This window comes from Muntiacus reevesi, chromosome 12 (assembly GCF_963930625.1).
Source record: "Muntiacus reevesi chromosome 12, mMunRee1.1, whole genome shotgun sequence".
In the NCBI taxonomy this organism is placed as follows: domain Eukaryota; kingdom Metazoa; phylum Chordata; class Mammalia; order Artiodactyla; family Cervidae; genus Muntiacus; species Muntiacus reevesi.
Window position 1 is genome coordinate 24,286,623 of NC_089260.1, and position 25,014 is coordinate 24,311,636.

General features: G+C 37.4%; 1 non-coding gene across 1 annotated transcript; it reads right to left on the minus strand.

Moving 5' to 3' along the window:
• Nucleotides 1-21,224: 21,224 nt before the first annotated feature.
• LOC136145303 (small nucleolar RNA SNORD35) lies at nucleotides 21,225-21,311 on the minus strand. Its single transcript, XR_010658746.1, has one exon. It is a non-coding gene; the product is annotated as a small nucleolar RNA SNORD35 (small nucleolar RNA).
• Between the last annotated feature and the right edge of the window lie 3,703 nt (nucleotides 21,312-25,014).

Sequence of the window (25,014 nt, forward strand, 5' to 3'; positions counted from 1 at the left end):
ATAGAGATGGCCGATAGGTACATGAAAAGGTTCTCAACATCACTAATCATCAGGTAAATGCAAATTAAAACTACAATAAGGTTTCATCTCTTGCCTGTTAGAATGGCTATTATCAAAAAGACAAGAAATAACAAGTATTAGCAAGGATGTGGAGAAAAGGGAACAGTTGTGCATTGTTGGTAGGAATGTAAGTTGGGTCTAGCCAATATGGAAAAAAGTAAGGCAGTTCCTTAAAAAATTAAAAATAGAACTATGGTATGATTCAGAATTCTACTTATGGGTATTTATCTGAAGAAAACAAAAATTAATCCCCAAATAAAGATGTAGGCACACACATATTCATCAAAGCATTATTTATAATACCCAAGATATGGAAATAACCTAAATGCTTATTGATGGATGGATGAATAAAGAAACTGTGGTATATAAATACAGTGTAATATTATTCAGCCATGAAAAGAATGAAATCTTGCTATTTGCCACAACAAAGATGGACCTAAGGGCATTATGCTAAGTGAAATAAGTCAGAGAAAGACGAATGCTGTATAGTCTCTGTTATGTGTGCATGTTCAGTTGCTTCAGTCATGTCTGACTCTCCTCTGTCCATGGGATTCTCCAGGCAGGAAGACTGGAGTGGCTTGCCATGCCCTCCTCTAGGGGATCTTCCTGACCCAGGGATCAAACCCACGTCTCCCGAATCTCCTTTACTGATGAGTCACCAGGAAAGCCCCGATCTCTGTTAATATGTGGAATCAACAAGGAAAGAAGGAAAGAAAGGAGAGAAGGAATAAATGAATGAAGGAAGAGAGAGCAAGAGGGAAAGAGAGAGAAAGGGAAAGGAAGGAAGGAAGGAAAGAAGCAGCAATCAATCACCCCAAGCTCATAGATACAGAGAATGCATTGGTGGCTGTCAGAGGTGGGCAGTAGGGGGAAGGGGGCAGTGGGAGGTGGGAGGAATGGGTGAACTGTTTTTATTTTTGTTTAAATAAATTGAATTGTTCTTTGAAAAAAATTCTTTGGAAATCTTCTTCAGTAAACGTGCAATATCTCTTAGAATGGCTAAATATGTTTTCTAAACGAACATGCTAAGACAGTTACTACTTTGAAAGAAGAAAACAAATCAGGTGAAAAACCATTTTATTTTCTTTTACAGAAGCCCCAAAAGTTTCTTTCATCTATTTTAAAAATAAAGGACAGAAAATATTGCCTTATGACCAATAAATACAACAACCATGAAGGAGAGTCAGAGATTAGAGGAAGCGAAAAGTGAATAAGGAGAAAAAGAAAATGAGAAAAAGATAAAGATATTCACAGAGGTAAACAGGCAAAATCAAGAACAAAGAGACAAGGTTATATTAGAAAGACTTTCACAGAAGTTACATAGAAAAGGAAAGAGACAGACACTCAACAGTGAAACATGAGTCATTTCAAGAGAAAGTGTTTTCACGGAGAAAGAGCTAAATCAATAGCATTTAATGAAACATATTTCATAAACATATTAGTATCAAGCATGATGGGTATATAGGGAATGAAAACCTCTTGGTATTTACTTCCGGGCCAACCGAAGGGAAATTGAGGACTAAATCAGAGATACTCCAATATTATTTCAATTGATGAAAATTAAATTGTTCAATGGGTATTCCCTACACTATTGTAAAATGATAGGAAATAACTACATACTGATACCTCCTCTAGAAAAAGAAAAGGAAACTTGTAGGACAAAATAAAAAGTGATTTTTAATATGGATTTTGCTTTCCATGGGTATAATAAATCACATACACTTTTATGGAAGTGATTTACTTATAAGCCTTTTATATAAAGCATAACAATTGTTAACATCAATCACTTTCCATATTATTAGTTAAAATAGAATATTTTGATATTAATGACTTAATTGTTCATTTTAAGTGTTATAGACGAGAGTATAACTGTTACATGTAAAAATCCCTATCAATTAAATATGTAGTAGATGTATATGGGGCTTCCCCGGTAGCTCAGCTGGTGAAGAATTCGCCTGCAATGCAGGAGACCCCAGTTTGATTCCTGGGTCAGGAAGATCCCTTGGAGAAGGGCATAGCAACCCCCTCCAGTATTCTTGCCTCAAGAATTCTATGGACAAAGAAGCTGGGTGGACTGCAGTCCATGGGGTCACAGAGTTGGACATGACTGAGTGACTAAGCATAACACAGCACAGATATATATGAGTGTAAGGAAATAATTTAATATAACTTGTTAAAAGAGGAGTGTGAGAGTTCATAGATAAAGCGCGTCAAGTATTAATGACAGCAACCTGGGAGGTAGGTACACAAAAGTTTATTGTATTCTAGTTGTGTGGTATGTTTTAAATTTTCTATAACAAAAAAGTGAAAACATTTTTTCTTTAATTGAGTCAATTATCTATAAGACATTCACTTGCCCAGAAGAAGTAGCTCAAATTAATGCACAATCTCAGTTTCAGGGCATCGTGAAAAGACTTTTAAAGGAATTTCTGTTACAGAGATTTCTTTAGTTCCTTTTTTTTTTTGCAGTGACTTCTATTACTTTATTTTCATCATCATCTAAATTTTATTTCAGAACATCTGAACTGTGCTTTTATAAATTTCCACTTCAGAAACGCAGGAAGTCTTAAGAAATGGATGAGAACCAGGTACTTAGTGTACAGTTTTCCGTTGTGTCCCAAATTCTAAAAGCAGCAGTGGATGTATCTTTACGCCTTGAGTAAAGAAGTCTCAATTGTTCCATGTGAAACCTGGAGAACGGGTTGTGTTTGGAAGGCTTTTTTTGGCTATCGCCTAATCCTGGTATCCTGGAAGTGTAGTGTACTCAGTCTCCTGGAGGAGAAGAATGCTTGCCTCTTACTCACACACTGCTTTATTTGCAAGTGTAAGTCTCAGAGGAGACTGCTTGTCTACCCAGCTGCAGAATGTGTATGCAATGATTGCATCTGTTGCCATAGAAACTGAAATATAACCGATAAACTACACACCCCAAACAGATTAAAACTGACTTAGCAAGACTATAGAGGGTTTTTACAAAATGTGTGTAAAACATTACTGTGCTTCTCTTTTAAAAATGATAGCTTATTAAGTTTAATTTTCATAGAAATTATTCCTCCTAACAGAGTTTGCAGTGGTAGCAAGATTATTGCTGAATAATCGCTAGTGGTAAAGAACACTCCTGCCAATGCAGGAGACATGAGAGACATGGGTTCAGTCTCTAGGTTGAGATGATTCTCGGAGGAGGAAATGACAACCCACTCTAGTACACTTGCCTGGAGAATCCCATGGACAGAGGAGCCTGGCAGGCTACAATCCATAGGCTCGCAGAGTCAGACACGACTGAAGCGACTTAGCACACACAATCTTTAAGGTAGTTAAAAAAAAAATGACAGCAGGTGACTGAAAGGTTTAATTATGTTTATGCTAAGCATAGATGCAAGGGGTAATGATTTAGTTATGAAAGACCACTAGAGTCTTAGAAATTCAGGCCCAAATGTGTTTGAACATGATAAGAATACAATTGATTTCTATTTTAACATTAAAAAATGTGCATCCACTGTCATTTTGAACTTATAGAAACTTAATAAAAGTCACAGGGGCTTCCCTGGTAGCTCAGCTGGTAAAGAATCTGCCTGCAATGCGGGAGACTTGGGTTCAATCCTTAGATTGGGAAGATTGCCCTGGAAGAGGACTGGGCAACCCACTCCAGTATTCTGCCTGGAGAATCCCATGGACAGGGGAGCCTGGTGGGCTATAGTCCATGGGGTCACAAAGAGTCAACACGACTGAATGACTAAGCAGAAGCACAATAATAGCTACCACTTACTCAGCATTTATTCATAATGATAAAAATCATAGATGTGGAGAATATTCAGCACTCTTGTAGAGCATTGGTTGCTTGAAATAGATATATAGAAAGCTAAAATTAGTCATTTGGGGAAACAAAAACTATGATATGGTAATTATTTAGGAGGCATACATTTAGCAAAACCTTATTTTGGGGGGGTCAAAGGTCAGAATTAAAGTAATTTGACAGCAACAATAATTTCAAAAAAATTCCTAGCAAAAATAATTGTAGTGTATAGTAAGGGAGAGGAACAAAGATTGGGATTGCACTTAAACACTTTTGGATTTTCACCGTTTAATTAATTTATTCTACATTAGAGATTTTAAAAAACAACCTTCTCAGTTACACAAAGCAAGAGGACAACTTACGGAGGACATGTCCCGCGGAAATTTTGAACAGTTTATTTTGCCATCTTCTATATCAAGGGAGGATTGAAGGGTCTGTTTTCCTATTTGCTGCTCTGATGATTTATAGGAAGGGGAAGGTTCTCTGGGAGATGGCTAAAACAAAGTTCCAGCAATCTAAATTCTGTCTTTGGAAATGACTCATAGCTTCAAAAGTAGGGCCTTCTAATAGTCTGTGTACAGATGTATGTAATGTTCAGTGGCTTAAGAATGGTAATAGCTGGATCTTACTCTAGTCTCTGTTCTGCCATTACCTGGCTATGGATCTCAGACATTTCTGGCCCACGATTTTCTTGGCTGTCAGATCATGGTAAGGGGTGCCAAACAATCTGCAATAATCATTTCAAGTCTAATTAGAATAAAACCTTATGGTACAATGTTTCTGGCTGGCTCAACCCCAATGCATAAGCCCTTTCTCCCTAACCATCTTTCAATATTAGTCCAGGAGTAACAATGTGTCCAACTCTATCCAACAAACAGTTACTGGATAAAATTTCAGGAAAGCTTTTAAAAAGGATAGACGGGGGCTTCGCCTGGTGATCCAGTGATTAAGAGTCAGCCTGCCATGCAGGGGAGACTGGTGCCTCTGCAGGGACCCTGGTTTGGTCCCTGGTCTAGGAAGATTCCACAGGCTGTGGGGGCAACGAAGCCCCTGCACCACAATTCCTGAGGCTGTGTGCCCTAGAGCCTGCGCTCTGCAATGCTAAACCAGGCGCCACAGCTAGAAAGGAGCCCCCGCTCCCGCAACTAGAGAAAGCCTGAGTGCAGCAACAAAGACTCAACACAGCCATAAACAAGTAAATCAAAAGGATAGATTGTGTTGGAATGTTCCTTTGGACCTTTTAAGCCTGTCCCTTCTAGCTTGTTAAAAAAAAACAACAACAATGCCTAGAGGTGTAGCTTCTGTCTTATGACCATGAGGTGACATGCTAAAGAGTAAGGACAAGAGAAGCAGAGAGATGGAAATAATGTGTCCCAAACTGCTTTCTTGAGAAACTGTTTCAACCTTGGACTGCCTGTATCTCAATTTCTTGCTACGTGAGAAAAATAAACCCATGGTTTTAGCCATCATAGTATGTTTTATCTTATTTGCAGTAGAATTTATGCCTAATTTATAAAGTGTAACACAACAAATAAAACTAACATGCTCTAATAAAAGAAGGTTCTGTGGGTGGAATACAAAAATGAATACTATGATCACTTCTCTCAAGGAGCTTCTTGTTAAGTAAAAGGCAAAGGACAAGCTCTAAAGTAGCCACAATACCAGACAGAATGTATTAAGGACTACAGGGATTTCCCTGGCGGTCAAGTAGTTAAGAATCTGCTTTGCAACGCAGGGGTCATGGGTTCGATCCCTGGTCTGGGGAACTAAGATCTCACATGCCTTGGGCAACTAAGCCTACATGTTGCAACTACTGAGCCCGAAACTACCAAGCCTGTGGGCCACAACTAGAGAGTCCGAGTGCCTCAATGAAAGACCCTCACAATGCAACAAAGATCCTGCAGGCCTCAACTAAGACCTGACACAGCCAAATAAATAAATATTAAAAAAAGAAAGAAACAAATACAGTACCAGCAATGTCTTAAGCAGAATGAAGTCATACTTGAATTCAGGGAGCAGTGTGGAGAAACCAGGAATACAGCCTTTAAAAAGTATATTTTAGCATTCTTAGAAGTTTATGCTGCCTCCTAATACTTACAGTATTAATAACTAAATTATTAATACAGAACAAATAATTAGACATTAAGCTATAATCACTTGCTTAATTATGTTGATCTAGAGATTATGTTACATTGTTTTAGCTTGATTTTTAAACTAAAATGTCATCAGAATATTGTTTTAAAGATATCCTCTCGGAAGAATTCCATATTTTTGGAATTAAAATGACTACTGTTTTCCTCAGTGTGTATGCCCAGAAGTGGTATTGCTGGGTCATATGGCAGTTCTATTTCCAGTTTTTTAAGAAATCTCCACACTGTTTTCCATAGTGGCTGTACTAGTTTGCATTCCCACCAACAGTGTAAGAGGGTTCCCTTTTCTCCACACCCTCTCCAGCATTTATTGCTTGTAGACTTTTGGATAGCAGCCATCCTGACTGGCGTGTAATGGTACCTCATTGTGGTTTTGATTTGCATTTCTCTGATGATGAGTGATGTTGAGCATCTTTTCATGTGTTTGTTAGCCATCTGTATGTCTTCTTTGGAGAAATGTCTGTTTAGTTCTTTGGCCCATTTTTTGATTGGGTCGTTTATTTTTCTGGAATTGAGCTTCAGGACTTGCTTGTATGTTTTTGAGATCTGAAAGAGACACGTGCACCCCAATGTTCATCGCAGCACTGTTTATAATAGCCAGGACATGGAAGCAACCTAGATGCCCATCAGCAGATGAATGGATAAGGAAGCTGTGGTACATATACACCATGGAATATTACTCAGCCGTTAAAAAGAATTCATTTGAATCAGTTCTAATGAGATGGATGAAACTGGAGCCCATTATACAGAGTGAAGTAAGTCAGAAAGATAAAGAACATTACAGTATACTAACACATATATACGGAATTTAGATAGATGGTGGCGATAACCCTATATGCAAAACAGAAAAAGAGACACAGAAATACAGAACAGACTTTTGAACTCTGGGGGAGAACGTGAGGGTGGGATGTTTTGAAAGAACAGCATGTATATTATCTATGGTGAAACGGACCACCAGCCCAGGTGGGATACATGAGTCAGGTGCTCGGGCCTGGTGCACTGGGAGGACCCTGAGGAGTCGGGTGGGGAGGGAGGTGGGAGGGGGGATCGGGATGGGGAATACATGTAACTATATGGCTGATTCATGTCAATGTATGACAAAACCCACTGAAATGTTGTAAAGTGATTGGCCTCCAACTAATAAAATAATATTAAAAAAAAAAAAAAAATAAAATGACTACTGTTACCCATTTCTTTCTGGCTCAATCAGTTAATGGCTTATGTAACTACTCCCAGTGCCCCAATAATTTGCTCTATTTTTAAAAAATATGCACTAAACTCAATGCCTGTCCTTCATTTTTTTATACAATTTTCTTTACTGCCTCTGATGCTACCCTTGGGTGTAAATCTTTTCTCAAACTGTGCAATCTGATAAATAATTCAACACAGATGAGTTAAGAAATAAAAATAGCTTAATATGCTACCAACTCTTCCTTGGAGAAGGCAATGGCAACCCACTCCAGTACTCTTGCCTGGAAAATCCCGTGGATGGAGGAGCCTTGTAGGCTGCAGTCCATGGGGTCGCTAAGAATCAGACACGGCTGAACGTCTTCACTTTCACTTTGCACTTTCATGCATTGAAGAAGGAAATGGCAACCCACTTTAGTGTTCTGGAGAATTGTCCCTGGAGAATCCCAGGGTCAGGGGAGCTTGGTGGGCTGCCGTTTATGGGGGTTGCACAGAATTGGACACGACTGAAGTGACTTAGGAGCAGCAGCAGCAGCTCTTCCTCAGTATTTGTATTTATTTTCATAGCATCTAATGCAGTGATAATTCCTGATTACATTTTAGAATTATCAGGAAAGGTCTAAATTAAAAAATTGTGCCGTCCCATCCAAGACAGTTTGAATTTAATTAGTCTGCAGTGAGATGCGGGCATTGGTAGGTTTAAAAGCATCTCAGGTGTTTCTAATGTACAGCCAATGTTAAGAACCAGAAGTGTAACCCACATTCAACATATATTTACCAGGTGACTAACAAGAATCCCATGGACAGAGGAGCCTGGCATGCTATAGTCCACATGGTCGCAGAACTGGGCTTGATTGAAGCAACTTAGCGTGTGGGCTTCTCAGGTGGTGCTACTGGTAAAGAACCTGCTTGGCAACGCAGGAGACACAAGAAATGTGGGTTCAATCCCTGGGTCAGGAAGATCCCCTGGAGGAGGGCATGGCAACCCACTCCAGTATTCTTGCCTGGAGAATCCCATGAACAGAGGAGCCTCTTGGGCTATAATTCAGAGGGTTGCAATGAGTTGGACATGACTGAAGCGACTTGGCATGCATAGCGTGACACTGTAAGTTACTCTGAAAAGCTACTCTCAGCCTTATGGGATCAGATGGCTAATGCACAACTCATTTTACCCTTGAGTGAAAAAGGAATTTTTGGAAAGAATGCTGGGTTTTCTCAGGCATAGGCAATGGTGTCTCAATCGGGACCATACCCAGTGTCTGGAAAGCTGACAGCAACCAGGCAGTGGCACTCTCATTTATGGTTCATTTTCCTCTTTCTGAAACCCAACTCTTTCTGCCTCCCCAAATATGAAGAAAAATACTATGACCCCCCCAAGGTCATCACTTACATTTGTACCTTGCATCTGAAGCTGCATCTACCTAGAGGGATGCTCTTCTCTTATGTGAAAAATGGTCCCTGTTGGAGGGACACAGCCTTACAGGTGCACTGGTGATGCTTCACAGTTCTCTAGTTTCCAGCTCCTCCATTTAGGAGACAGATCTAGGCTAAAATGTCTTTTGTTTTATTTATTTATCTGATATAAGTACATGGTCTCCAAGAGGAGAACCTAGCTGGCCAAGCATGGTTAGGTTCCATCCCTAATCTACTCAGAAGCAGACTAATAGGGCAGAAGCACAGATGTGGAGGACTCACCTTCACATAGGGAAGGGCACACATTTTAAGAGAATTGTCTATGAGGTGGGCAGTTAACTGAAAAAGTTACTTGACCCTTCTCAAGGAGCTAGCTTTTTTTTTTTTTTTTTGGCCAAACCCTGCAGTATGTGGATCTTAATTCCCTAACCAGGGATCAAACCCATACTTTCTGCAGTGGATGCATGAAATCTTAAACACTGGATCGCTAGGGAAGTTCCAGAGCTAACTTTTTAATATGGGTGAAAAGTCTAAAATGTGAATGTCTTTTATAAGCTTATCAGTGGATAAGCATTTAAGAAAAATAAGAGGTCATTTCTGATTGGTGTATTCTAGCATCATGGAGAGGATTGAATTTTCACAGACAATGCAGGGAAAGAAGCCAGCCCAGAGAGTCAGAGGAACTACATTGAACAAAGGCATGGAAGTGAGAATGACAACTATTTCAGGTTGATTGAACCGTAGGATTTAAAGTGTAATGAGAAATAGTTGAGACCAGATTGTGGAGGATTTTGAAAGTCAAGCTAGGGAGAGAGGATTCCTTTTTTAAAAATATAAGGTTTTTGAGCAGTGAAAATATATAATCAGACTAGCATTTTAGGAAAATTGATCTTTTCCAAGGTGTTTAGTAATAATTAGGAGGAGAAGATCTGAAAGTAGATGAGTAGATCAACTAAGAAGCAAGACAGGGTCTAGTCTGGGCTATTGGCAATAAGAATAAAAAATAAAGGCAGGACATTCTTGAGCACCATGGGGATTTCAGGCATTGTGCCAGGAGCAAGGAGAGTGATATTTGGATTAGGAAGCACATTTCCAGTGCTCTGGCCATGTACAATATGGTAAAGCCAGTCCTTTCTAAAAGGATAGTTTTAAAGGTACTCTATTGTTAATTTATTCCACTTTTTCATTCCACTGTTCACTCACTTGACAAACATTTATTGAACACCAGATGTGATCAGACACCATAGGAGAAGGTGGTTCAGATAAGATGAACAAGACCAATCTCTTCTACTGAGGATATAGACATGAAAACAATGAATGAGAAGACAGTGAGAAAAGTGCCACATGACCTCATAGGGCTGCTGGGAAGATTAAATGAGATCACGTCTGTAAAATGCTTAGTTAGGCACAGTGCCTGGTACCTAGTAAGCGCTCAATAAATAGTAACTATTCTTCCATGCAAAATCCCGTGAGAGCAAAAAGGAGGAGTGATGAGCTGTCTCAAGATATTGAGGACAGCTTCAGGGAGAAAGTGAGATCATTAACCAGGCAAAGACTAAGATGGGCACTTTAGGTTAAAAATTAAAGGACCCATATGAGCAAAAGCATGGTGTGTTCTGAGACGATGAAGTGGCCCATACAGACTGTGGGATGTGTACTTAGGAGTGGCAGTTATTGGGCCTAGATTTTGGATAGCTTTGAATGGCCAGCAAAATTTAGACTCTATATTTTAGACAATCAGAAGCAATGACTGGATTTCAAATAGAGAGTTGGTGAGCAACCTTATTAGAAAGATCACTCTGGGAACAGTTTGGAAGATGGGCTTATGGGTAGGAGGTGAGAAACAGGTCAGAGCAAAGAAATCACTACAGATCTTCCTTGATGTTCCAATAAAGCCACTGTGAGTTAAAAATACTGTAAGTTGAAAATGCATTTAATACACCTAACCTATTGAACATCATAGTTTATCCTAACTTAACTTATACATGCTCAGAATACTTACATTAGCCTACAGTTGGGCAAAATCATCTAACACAAAGCCTCTTATGTAATAAAGTGTTGAACAGCTCATGTAATTTGCTGAATACTGTACTGAAAGTGAAAAACAGAATGGTGGTATGGGTACAGATGGTTTTAAGTGTAGCTGTGGTTTATCCCGTGATTGTCTAGCTAACTGGGAGCATGGCTCACTGCCATTGCCCAGCATCACCAGAGAGTATTCCACTGCATAGAACTAGTCCAGGAAAAGACAAAAATTCAAAGTATGGCTTCCACTGATTGTGTATCCTTTCACACCATTGTAAGATAAAAAAACAAAATCATTTAAAGTCTAACCATCATAAGCTGGGGACCATCTGTATACTACTTAAATTGTTCAGGCAAGTCATGTAAGCATGAATCTAGCAGGTGAATATAGGTGATTCTAGCAGGATGAAGGGGCAGAAACAAATTATGATGTGTTGGGAAAATTCAGTTTTTTCCTTTCAGCACAGGGAAGAATCCAGTTCTTCTCTAAGGTGTGTTTCTTCCCCATGTATCTCTTCTCATACTCAAAGAGAACACTTCACTTCTTCTGGTCACTATGTGGAGGCTTTCCTCCACTCTAAGCAATTCTCTGTGACAAAAATGTAAGTATTGTAGTTTCCTGATGAAGAACATCCTTTCCTTATTGCATTACGTGAGAAACAGTCAGATGACCGAGACATAAGTAATGCATGGAGGCACCAACAGCTATCAAGGTTGACAAATTGCTAAGTCTCACCTTTGTGAACCCTGGAAAGTATTACTGGGTTATTTCTAGAACTACCTGGGGTCTTGTTACTGCAATTTTTATGTACAGTCCAGGCTTATTCATTGACAATTCACTTAACTAGAAATTTCAAATAATGAGTTATTTCTTGATAGTCCTTATATGTGATAACTCATCTTTATAATAAAAGCCACCAAGAACTGTGAACTCCTATATTTAATTTAAAAGCAAACCAGAAAAATTCGATTTCATTTGCTACTATTTTAGTGTATTTTTTAAAGTACAATTTTATTTGAGATAACTGTAGATTCAGATGCATGTGTAAGAATTAGTACAGAGAAATCTCTTGTTCTCTTTCCCAGTTCCTCTTGGTGGTAACATCTTGCAAAACCACAGTTAAATTTAACAACCATGAAACTGACACTGATGGAGTGTAGGTCTATTTCTGTGTTCTCTCTTCTGTTCCATTGATCCATCCATCTTTTCCTCCATCAGTATCACACAGTTTTGACCATGGTAGTTATATAGTGGGCCCCAATATGGGGAAGAGTGATTCTTCACACTTTATTCTATTTCAAGATTGTTTTAGGTATTCTAAGGCCTCTTTTTAATGTCCTTAATAATACTTTTCCTTTGAAAAATTAGAAATCTGGGCATACTATCTATGGCATCTCTATTAACAAGAATATGAATTATTAATATCTCATTCATCAAAATTCTGAATAAGAATTTACTTTTAATCCTTACTTTAAGGTAAATTGCCATAAAGTAGATTATAAAAGCAAGTTATGGAAACTTCTCTGTAGGTATTTAAAACCATCTATTCTTATCTATATGTCATAAACACTTCAGTGCTAATAATTCTGAAGATATTCACTATTTAAAATGATTTTAAAGGCCAGAAGTTTTACCATATTAAACCAGTGAGGTGTTCTGTAAAAATTGTTCTATTTTATCAACCTTTAGTCATATTTACCTACCTATATAACCTTTAAAAAAGCAATAAATAACTGTAAGCACAGAACATGAACAAATCCTAAAACCAGCTTGTTAAAATGCAACTTTGTCTTTTAAGAATCTGCTGTGCCATTTACCTTTGGAGAAAGGCAAAAAGGACAAACAAAAGCTTCTGCAAATTGACGCTTAGAGATTAAATGTACTTAAGTGTGTGGGTATATTTTTAGCCTTGAGAATGTATATTCTCATCAGCAGTGCTCTCTTGTAATTGCCTGTTTCAACAAATGGGTCAGAATACATGAGATAAATCTGCAGACTGCTGCATAGACTTGCCAATTATTGAATTTCAAAACATAGAGCATTATAAAACTTTATGCAACCTTCTAATCTGTGGGACTCCTAACTTATTTTTGAGGGAGATGGAGTTTTTGTTTTCTCCCAGACAACTGATTAAAATATTTGTGCTGTCTTTGAGTAATAAAACAGGCTTTTAACAAGGTATTCTAAAAATGAAAAGTCTAGCCATATTAGAAATCACTGCAGCATATAATCAAAGTAAATAAATACAAAATAAAAATGACACCACCATAGATAATGCGAACAAAGTCTTTAAATAAAAAGAGCTTTAAAATTTGTTTTCAACAACTTTGTTGAGATGTAGTTGACTTTAAACTGCACATATTTGAATTGTAGTAAAAAATATGTAAGTTTTGACACATGCATACCCCTGTGAAGCCACCACCACAAGCAAGATAATAAATATACCTATTATCCTCAAAAGTATATAACCCTTTCTACTTCTTCTATTCCAGCCGAGACAACCACTGACTCACTTTCCGTCACTACATATTAGGTTGCATTTTCTCGAATTTTATATAAATGGAATCACACAGCATACATTCTATTTTGTTTGGCTTCTTTCTCAGCATAATTATTCCCAGATTCATCCATGTTTATGCATGTATGATAGCTCATTATTTTTTATTCTGGTAATATGGATACAGTGGGTTTCCCAGGTGGCACTACTGGTAAAGAACCCACCTGCCAATTCAGGGAGAGGGAAGAGACATAGGTTCGATCCCAGGGTCAGGAAGATCCCCTGGAGGAGGGTAGGGCAACCCACTCCAGTATTCTTGCCTGGAGAATCTTATGGAAGAGGAGCCTAGTGGGCTACAGTCCATGGGGTTGCAAAGAGTCAGCCATAACTGAACCAAGTTAGCACACATGGACACAGTACCACAATTTGCTTATCCATTTACTGACTGAAGGGCATTTGGACTGTTTCCAGATTTTGGCTAGTAAAACTGCTATAAATATTTGTATGCAAATCTCTGTATGGACCTGTGTTTTCATTTCTTTTGGATAAACATGTAGAAGTGGAATGACTGGATTACATAGTAGATATTTGCTTAACTCTTTAAGCTGTCCAGCTTTTTTCCAGAGTGGTTGAACCACTTAAATTTCTACCAACAGTGAATGAGAATTTCAGTTGTTTCACATCTCACCAATACTCGATATGGTCAGCTATTTTAATTTTAACCATTGTGTTAGGTGTGTAGTGGTATCCCCTGGTGGCTTTAATTTGCACTTACCTAATGATTAATGATAATGAGAATCTTTTCATTTTCTTGTTTGTTATTCCTAGAGCTCTTTGATGAAGTTTGCTCCTTAAAAAAAAATGGTATTGTATTTCTATTATTGAGTTTAAAGAGTTCATTGAATATTCTGGATATAAGCACCATATTCTATCAGTTCAGTTCAGTTCAGTCGCTCAGTCGTGTCTGACTCTTTGCGACCCCATGAATCACAGCACGCCAGGCCTCCCTGTCCATCACCAACTCCCTGAGTTTACCCAAACTCATGCCCATCGAGTCGGTGATGCCATCCAGCCATCTCATCCTCTGTTGCCCCCTTCTCCTCCTGCCCTCAATCCCTCCCAGCATCAGGGTCTTTTCCAATGAGTCAACTCTTCACATGAGGTAGCCAAAGTACTGGAGTTTCAGCTTCAGCATCAGTCCTTCCAATGAACACCCAGGACTGATCTCCTTTAGGATGGACTGGTTGGATCTCCTTGCAGTCCAAGGGACTAAAGAGTCTTTTCCAACACCACAGTTCAAAGCATCAATTTTTCGGCACTCAGCTTTCTTCACAGTCCAACTCTTACATCCATACATGACCACTAGAAAAACCATAGCCTTGACCAGATGGACCTTTGTTGGCAAAGTAATGTCTCTGCTTTTTAATATGTTATCTAGGTTGGTCATAACTTTCCTTCCAAGGAGTAAGCGTCTTTTAATTTCATGGCTGCAGTCACCATCTGCACCATCTGATTTTGGTGCCCCCAAATATGAAGTCTGACACTGTTTCCACTGTCTCCCCATCTATTTCCCATGAGGTGATGGGACCAGATGCCATGATCTTAGTTTTCTGAATGTTAAGCTTTAAGCCAACTTTTTCACTCTCCTCTTTCACTTTCATCAAGAGGCTTTTTAGTTCCTCTTCACTCTCTGCCATAAGGGTGGTGTCATCTGCATATCTGAGGTTACTCATATTTCTCCCAGCAATCTTGATTCCAGCTTGTGATTCTTCCAGCCCAGCATTTCTCATGATGTACTCTGCATATAAGTTAAATAAGCAGGGTGACAATATACAGCCTTTACCTACTCCTTTTCCTGTTTGGAACCAGTCTGTTGTTCCATGTCCAGTTCTAACTGTTGCTTCCTGACCTGCTTACAGGTTTCTCAAGAGGCAGGTCAGGTGGTCTGGTATTCCCATCTCCTTCAGAATTTTCCACAGTTTATTGTGATCCACACAGTCGAAGACTTTGGTGTAGTCAAAAAAGCAGAAATAGATGTTTTTCTTGAACTCTCTTGCTTTTTTAATGATCCAATGGATGTTGGCAATTTGATCTCTGGTTCCTCAGCCTTTTCTAAAACCAGCTTGATCATCTGGAAGTTCTCGGTTCACGTATTGCTGATGCCTGGCTTGGAGAATTTTGAGCATTACTTTACTAGTGTGTGAGATGAGTGCAATTGTGTGGTAGTTTGAGCATTCTTTGGGATTGCCTTTCTTAGGGATTGGAATGAAAACAGACCTTATCCAGTCCTTTGGCCACTGCTGAGTTTTCAAAATATGCTGGCATATTGAGTGCAGCACTTTCACAGCATCATCTTTCAGGATTTGAAATAGCTCAACTGGAATTCCATCACATCCACTAGCTTTGTTCGTAGTGCGACTTTCTAAGGCCCACTTGACTTCACATTCCAGGATATCTGGTTCTAGGTCAGTGATCACACCATTGTGATTATCTGGGTCATGAAGATATTTTTTGTACAGTTCTTCTGTGTATTCTTGCCACCTCTTCTTTTTTTTTTTTTTTTTTTTTTTTTGCCGTCTCTTCTTAATATCTTCTGCTTCTGTTAGGTCCATACCATTTCGGTCCTTTATCGAACCCATCTTTGCCTGAAATTTTCCCTTGGTGTCTGTAATTTTCTTGAAGAAACCTCTAGTCTTTCCCACTCTGTTGTTTTCCTCTATTTCTTTGCATTGATCGCTGAGGAAGGTTTTCTTATCTTTGCTTGCTATTCTTTGGAACTCTGCATTCAAATGGTAATATCTTTCCTTTTCTCCTTTGCTTTCACTTATCTTCTTTTCACAGCTATTTGTAAGGCCTCCTCAGACAATATTCAATACATGATTTGCAAATATTTCCTCCTAGTCCTTGGATTAACTTTCTATTCTTAACAGTATCTTTTGAAGAACAAAACTTTAAAATTTTGATTTTGTCCAGTTTATTGTTTTATTCTCTTATGGATTGCCCTTTTGGTGTTGTATTCAAGAAATATTTGTCTAAAACCAAGGTCTCAAAGATTTCTTCCTATATTGTTTGTTAAGAAGTTCTATAGTTTTAGATCTTTACATTATATCTAAGATTCATTTTAAGTTAATTTTTGTGAATTGTAAGGGGTATGGATAGAAGTTCTTATTTTTGTGTATGTATTTTCAAATGCTTCAGGACCCTTTATTGAAAAACTTTTCTCCACTGAATTGCCTTATACACCTTTGTCAAAAAGCAGTTTTCTATTCATGTTTGGTCATATTTCTGGTCTCTCTATTCTTTCCCATTGATCTATTTGCCTGTCTATGACAATGCTGCACTGCCTTAATCACTATAGTTTTATGTAGAATTTTGAAGTCAGATAGTATTTGTCTTCTATCTTTGTTACTCTTCTTCAGTTGTTACTCAGACAACCAATGTGTTCTGAAATATAGCAGTTGTGTTTAAAGATGCTTTTTAGGGACTTCCCTGGTGGTTCAGGGGTTAAAACTCCATGCTCCTAATGAAGGGGGTGTGGGTTCAATTCCCGATTGGGGAATTAAGATCTCACATGCCATGTGGTTTTGCAAGAAATAAAAATTTTTTAAAAAGGTGCTTTTAACTAATTCTGGTCTGAGAAGAGGAGCAAAATCTCCAGTTCTAAATTGTTCCATGAAGGATATGTTCACAGTTAATACATTGGTGTTTTATCACTTCAGTTATATCTCAGCTTTGTTGAACACAGACTGTTCGAATTATTGTGGCTGAAAGCTACATTTGTTCAATTCTTTATAAATATTAACTATTGTTGTATAGATAAGTGAAAATTAAGTACTGAATATAACTTTCAGAAGACATCTTTATATTTTGAAATGCTAATGAATTCAGAAGGCACTTGGAGTGACTTTTCATGCAAATTTTTATTAAAAATTCTGCAGAACTAAGAACTACTGTCTAACCTGGAAGGATGAGAAACATGTTCAATTTTACAGTCCAGTTTCCTGCAACAATTTTCAGTGGTCTTTACCATCTTTTCAGGCTGACCATTTGCTTGAGACCATTGCAAAATATGATAAAATAGTGGTTTCTATGATTTATTTGGAACTTACTAACACAACTCTGAGGGGAATTTTTTTTCCTCTTCTTCCCTCCTCCCACCCCCAAACTGAGATTGTCAATATGCTACACCTCACTTGTGTTGGGAAATTTATCAATAGGAAACTTGCTTGGGGCTAGGCTGTGTTATATAACTGACAGCTTAGACACTGAACTTAGGCAAATGGGGTTTATATATTGATTTTGTTTTGTAGGTATCTGGCCTTATGTTATCAAACATTAACCTCCAGTTGATCATTGGAAATTGGGTATAATATGGTATGTACCTCTTAGGATTGTTACAAATGTTAAGGTATGTAACGTTTATAAAGGGCTTCCCAGGTGGCTCAGTGGTAAAAGAATCCAGCTGCCAATGCAAGAGATGAAGTTTCGATCCCTGCCTTCCGAAGATCCCCTGGATAAGGAAATGGCAACCCACCCCAGTATCCTTACCTGGAAAATTCCATGGACAGAGGAGCCTGGCAGGCTACAGTCCATGGGGTCACAAGAGTCAGACACGACTTAGCAACTAAACCACCACCACCATATATATCAACCAGTTCAATAAGCAAGCTTCAACCCCTTCCTCTGGGGTCGCAAAGAATCAGACACAACTGAGCACGCATGCATGGAATGTTTATAAAACACTTAGGCCGTCTGCACCTTATGTAGGCATTGTTATGCTCTAAGTCAGTGGTTTCTAACTTGTCTGCATATTAGCATCACCTAGAGACGTTTAAAAAGTTTCAAAGTTCAGGCCACACCTCTGACCAATCAAATCTCAATCTCTTGCGATTGGACATAGGGACCATCCACATGGTAGGATCTTCCTGATCCAGGGATCGAACTTGTCTCATTTGTCTCCTGCATTGGCAGGTGGGTTTTTTACTACTAGTGCCCCCTTGGAAGCACAAGCAAGGTCCTTAGATAATCCTAAATGTAAGTGTTAGTCCTTCAGTAGTATCTGACTCTTTGCGACCCCATGGACTGTAGCCTGCCAGGCTCCTCTGTCCATGGAATTCTCCAGGCAAGAATACTGGAGTGGGTCACCATTCCCTTCTCTAGGGGATCTTCCTGACCAGGGATCAACCCCGGGTGTCCTGCCTTGTAGGCAGATTCCTTACTGTCTGAGCCAGCAGGGAAGCCTATTTAACTTATTAATATAACCTTAAAAAATCAATAAGGGATTCTTGATTAAGGTTTTACCATTACATATCATGGAATAAACTCTGGTAAATGATACACTGAATCTTGACATGTGCTTTATTTTTTTCCAATCTTTGCAGTAGTTAGATAAAGTCCAAGTCATTAGAAAGAGAGCTTCTACCCAATTCTTTCCTGAGAATAATTCCCAGATGTGCTTCATGTACAATGGCCAACATAACTTGATGACTAGTTTCTGGAACAATATCCGGTTTGCTATAAAACACATTTCTATGGCATGTAATTTTTTTTTTCTCTACACACACTTAATTTAGGACATCAGTGAACCAGCATCACAGCTCTAGTGGGAGCACTACAACAGGTTTTAGTATCTTAAGTGACTGATGGTTCTGGACATCACCATTTGCTATTGCTTTTCCAGGCCTGTAAACAAATTACAAAAACTGAGCAAAAATGACACTTCTGCATACATGATGACATAATTGTGGGCGTAGACTTAATCTTACGGAAGAATCCCAAGAGCTTATGTCAGTACAAATTGTAGACACTGCCATAGGGATATTTTTAGGATTTATTTGTTCCCACAGTAACTGCAAAGAACTCAGTGTCATTTGACAGTAACTCTATTATTTTGAGAACTTTCTGCTTGACTAGTAGGCAACTATTCTACAGTCTACCTGGCACTTTGAGGCTAAAGACTCTCCAGACTGCATCAACTGAAATAATAATGGTTTGTATTGAGTGTAATATCATGATGCCAACTAAGAAGTTAATAACACTTTGACATTCTGAAAAGTGTTTTCCCAGTAGATAGTTCCAACACTACCAATAGTGTTGGAATAAAGTACCTTTATTTTCTAGTAGGCATTAAAGTACCTCAACAAGGTTGATTTCTCTTTTTTAATTTGAGATTTTCTGTTTTTCGAAGGGCAAATGACTTTATTTTCTTTTTACAGTTATAAAAATATTGTTAGCCATACTGGTTGGTATAATGAAGAAAGAAGACATCTGAAATCTCACTATGCAATGATAACCTCTAGGTATGTAGGTTTCCCTCCTTCCCTCCTTTTCTATTATCTTTCAACTTTTTTCTCTCTCTAAAAATGCAATAATACATTTGTATGGAAAAATCAAATATTAGAGAACAGACATAAAATGAAAAGCAGAATTCTCATCTCCATTTTTTCTCATCATTAAATCAGTTTTACAGAGGTAAATGTTTCTGTTTTACTGCAATTTTTGATTTATCAACTTATTTGCTACTTGTCTTTTCTTCCTACCAGTTTTAATAATCATATTATTACTTTGATTTCTAATATTTACTGACTTTAAAATTTTTTTATTTGTTTTTTTCAGCTTTGAGGTGTAATTGAAAAATATATAATTGTAATATATTTAAAGTATACATTGTGATGATTTGACATACATATATATTGTGAAAAGATTTCCCCCATCTAGTTAATTATGACATTCATCACCTTAAAACTGTTGACAAAATACTTTGTTCTGGTGTGTGCATGTTAAGTAGTGTCTAACATTGTAGTGTTAACTCAAGTAGTGTCTAACTCTTTGCGATCCTAGGGACTGTAGCCCACCAGGCTCCTTTGTCAATGGGATTTTCCACGCAAGAATACTGGAGTGGGTTGCCATGCCCTCCTTCAGGGGATCTTCCTGACCCAGGGATTGAACCTGCATCTCCTCCATCCAATATTTCAGGGGGATTCTTTACCCACTGAGCCACCTGGTAAGCCACTTTGCTCCTAGTTGAATAAAAATGCATAAACATCACATTCATGATAAATATCAATTATTCCAAACTGGTGAAAAAGTCATAAACTACCAGTAGTGTTCTTCTCTATGAAATGTATCTTAATAGAGCTATAATATTGTGGTACTTTAGCAGGAAGTACTTTTACTGTCAGCCTATTCTGTGAACAATACAAGCAAAAAGAACCATCATTTCCAAGGAGGAAAAAGTATGTGCTATCTTTTTTTGGGGGGGAAGAATTTTATTGGCATATAGTTGATTTACAATGTTGTGTTAGTTTCAGGTATATATCAAAGTGAATCAGTTATATATATATATATATATATATATATATATATATATATATATATATATATATATACACACACACATACATACAATCTTTTTTAGATTATTTTTCCATATAAGCCATTACAAAGTTTCTGTAGAGTTCCCTGTAATACAGAGTAGGTTCTTATTATCTATATTATAGATGGTATTTTGCACACGTTAATTCCAATCTCCCAAGTTAACCCTCTCCCTCTTATTAATGATTACCTACTGACCTTAAATGTTCTACTGAAATTTCTATTGCCTATTCCAGTGACTGCCACTCTCTTTCACTTTTTGCATTAAAGACACTAACATTATTATTCAAACTTCTGCCTCTCCTGCCCATTTTTTAAGTCTCAACTTCTGTATTTCTGCAATGTCAAGATTTATCATATTTATATTTTGTTCTTCAAGGATTCAAAATCAAGAGATCTGGGTTAAAATCACATTTTCAATATATATAAGGTATGTAATATAATTCTACTAGGCCTCAGCAGCAAGTTTGTGACTTTTTCATTTTGCTTAAAGGTGTCTTTTGATGAACATGTTTCTAATTTTGATAAATTCCAATATATCATATTTTTCTTTTATGATTACTGCTTTTTATACACCAAAAAATCTTTGCCTACTGCATGATTGCAAAGATATTCTTTATGCTTCCTTCCAGGAATTTTATAGTTTTGCCTTTAATTTTTAGGTTTTCAGTGCAACTCTGGTTAATTTTTATTTTATTATTTTATTTTATTTTATTTTTTATTCTCCTGGCATCAACTGAGCCATTGGTGTTCTTGGCACTGCCCAGAGTGGCATCCGCAGATCATCGTGAGAAAAAGCCATCATCTGCCTCAGGTTAATTTTTAAATATGTTGTGATGTACATGTCAGGATACATAGCTATCTGGTTATTCTAGCATCATTTGTCGAAAATATTTTCTTTTTCCCATTGAATTTCTGGCATTTCTGTCAATTAGCTGAGGATACGTGGTGTCTATTTCAGATTTTCTATTTTGTTCAATCTGTCTATTCGTCTTTTCTTATGCCAATAATGCACTGTCTTAATTACTGTAGCTTTATCAGTTCAGTTCAGTCGCTCAGTGGTGTCCGACTCTTTGGGACCCCATGAATCGCAGCACGCCAGGCCTCCCTGTCCATCACAAACTCCCGGAGTTTACCCAAACTCATGCCCATCGAGTCAGTGATGCCATCCAGCCATCTCATCCTCTGTCATCCCCTTCTCCTCCTGCCCCCAATCTTTCCCAGCATCAGGGTCTTTTCCAATGAGTCAACTCTTCACATGAGGTGGCCAAAGTATTGGAGTTTCAGCTTCAGCATCAGTCCTTCCAATGAACATCCAGGACTGATTTTTAGGATGGACTGGTTGCATCTCCTTGCAGTTCAAGGGACTCTCAAGAGTCTTCTCCAACACCGCAGTTCAATAGCATCAATTCTTCCTCACTCAGCTTTCTTCACAGTCCAACTCTTACATCCATACATGACCACTAGAAAAACCATAGCCTTGACTAGATGGACCTTTGTTGGCAAAGTAATGTCTCTGCTTTTTAATATGCTATCTAGGTTGGTCATAACTTTCCTTCCAAGGAGTAAGCATCTTTTAATTTCATGGCTGCAATCATCATCTGGTGGCTCAGACAGTAAAACGTTTGCCTGCAATGTGGGAGACCCGGGTTCAGTCTCCGGGTCGGGAAGATCTCCTGGAGAAGGAAATGGCAACCCACTCCAGTATTCTTGCCTGAAAAATCCCATGGACAGAGAAGCCTGGTAGGCCATAGCCCATGGGGTTGCAAAGAGTCAGACATGACTGAGCAACTTCACTGTCACTACACTAAGACTTAAAATCAGTTAATCCAAGTCTTCTGAATCATTTTCTTTTTCAAGATTATTTTGACCATTCTAGTCCTTTGTATATTCACATAACAGTTCATGTGACACTATCAATTGCCAACAACAAAAATAACAACAAGCATTCTGAGTTGCAAGCACACTGATTCTATAGATCAATTTGGGTTGAAATGGTATTTTGATAATATTGTCTTGCGATAATGTTTATGATGTATCTTACTCATTAAGCAACTCTAAATGAACTGCTTAATTTTTCTACAGTTTTGTGATTTTCAAAGTAGAGATATTTTATACTTTTCCTTAAATTTACTCTTAGGGATTTAATGTTTTCTTGACACTATTATAAAAATATTTATTTTTAATTGTTATTTTCCAATTTTCTGTTGAAACATTATAGAAATACTGACTTTATATCCTCCAACTTTGCTGAATTCACTTTTTGGCCCTAATAGTTTTTTTGGAGAATCATGTAGAATCACGTTGTCTGTGAATAAAGACAATTTCATTTTTGCTTTTTAATATTTATTCCCGATTACTCATTTCTTTATATGTTATATCCATCTTTTCTTATAGACTTTTAAATACATATATCAAAGTTATTTTAAAGTATTTTTCTGCCAAATCTAACACCTATGTCCTCTGTTGGTCTCTTTCTATTGTATATAAGTCACATTTTCCCATTTCTAGTAGTTTTTTATTGCTATGCTGTGGATAATACATTGCAAAATCTCTGGATCTTCCTCTGAAAAGTGCTGAGTTTTGTTCCAGCAAGTAGCTAAATTACAGACAGTTCACCTTCAGTCTGGAGAGGCTGGGTTTTTATTTTGTTAGGGGAGTTCTATGCTTTAGTTTTGGTGATGTAGTCTTTATTCCTAACTTTATGGAAAGTCCAAGGTGTTTGCCAAACCCTTCTACTGGGTTGGCCAAAAAGTTTGCTTGAGTCTTTTCATAATACCTTACAGAAAAACCTGAATGAACTTTTTGGTCAACCCAATAACTTAGTTGGATTTCAACTGCAGTGTGTCTTACCTGTGGCAGGTAAAATCTTAGTTCTTGGAGTCTTCCTCAGATGTTATTTTCAGCTAGGCTCCTTAGATTCTCAATGGCACATTCACAGTTGAGACATAACCCAACATTTTCAGGGGAGCTTACATACAGATTTTGTGTCTTCTCACCCAGAAGCTCCTTCCTTTTGGGGATTTGCCCCTAGATTTTCAGTTGTTTGGGCAATCCCAAACTTGGGTCTCTAAATTCTTTGACCACTAGGATTGTGGTTTTTCTTTTAGAGTTCTGTCCTTCCATACAACACAGACTGAAGAGTGAGGAGGGTTATTTTTATAGCTCTATTTAGCATTCTACTTACTCTGTTTAGAATCAAATATATACATAAGAAATCTGAACCAAACTTTACATAAAGTTTTACTAAACTTTTCCCATTTCCTCGATGAATCTTTTCTCTCCTAACTCTCACTGAATAACTTGTAAGTCTTTTATTTTTCCTTTCGACTTTCATCATAACTTGATCATACTCCTTAAAAATTTTCAGTTATATTCATAATTGTCAAAAATTGGATTTCCATTACCACTGGTGTCATAGAAGTAGAATGAGATTGAGGATCAGGACACCGGTGCTTTATCACTGCTTTTTTTCACCAATCATCTGTGTCATATTAGAATTAGGGAACCACAAAACCATTCTGTTCTTCAATTTCATATTTGGACAAAAGCTAAAAATGAACTAACTAATGTCAAAAGATAAATCTAATCAGAGTCTATACACACGCATATATATATAATGTAGATAAATTACTTTGAAATTCTCTAAATTTCAAATTAACTCTATTTAAATTTTGATTTAAATTTTTTTTAATCTTACTAATAAATAAATCATGTCACCAAAATAACAGCTATGATAAAAAAATCACCAAAATATATGAATACTTTTTGTATTTTCCCCTTGGATCTTTTTAGGCTAGAGTATGCAGAATATCAACTGATGCAAAATAATCATGCTTTTTAAATGGTAAAGATGAATGGTGTTTGATAACTTCTTAAAATAATTATATATATAAAATCATATAGTAAAATGATTATATGCATAAAATCATATATATAGTTTCTAAAAATGAAATATTTTCTACTTTCTTGAAAATTGAATGTCATATATATATGCTTCATTTTAAGATATATTTAATCATTAAAGTTTTGAAAGATATGCCATAAAAGCCAAATACCATCTTTAGTATGAAGCCCTTATAAATATCTATAAATCATTCTTTACAAATTGCTTGATTTTATTTTATTTTATTTTATTTTATTTTTTTGCTTATTTAATATTCTTTTTTTTTTTTTAATTATTATTTTTTTTTATTTTTCAGGGGGTTTTGTCATACATTGATGTGAATCAGCCATAGAGTTACACGAATTCCCCATCCCGGTCCCCCCTCCCACCTCCCTCTCCACCCGATTCCTCTGGATCTTCCCAGCCCAACAGGCCCGAGCACTTGACTCATGCCTCCCACCTGGGCTGGTGGTCTGTTTCACCACAGATAATATACATGCTGTTCTTTCGAAACATCCCACCCGCCCCTTCTCCCACAGAGTTCAAAAGTCTGTTCTGTACTTCTGCGTCTCTTCTTCTGCCCTGCATATAGGGCCATTGTTACCATCTTTCTAAATTCCGTATATA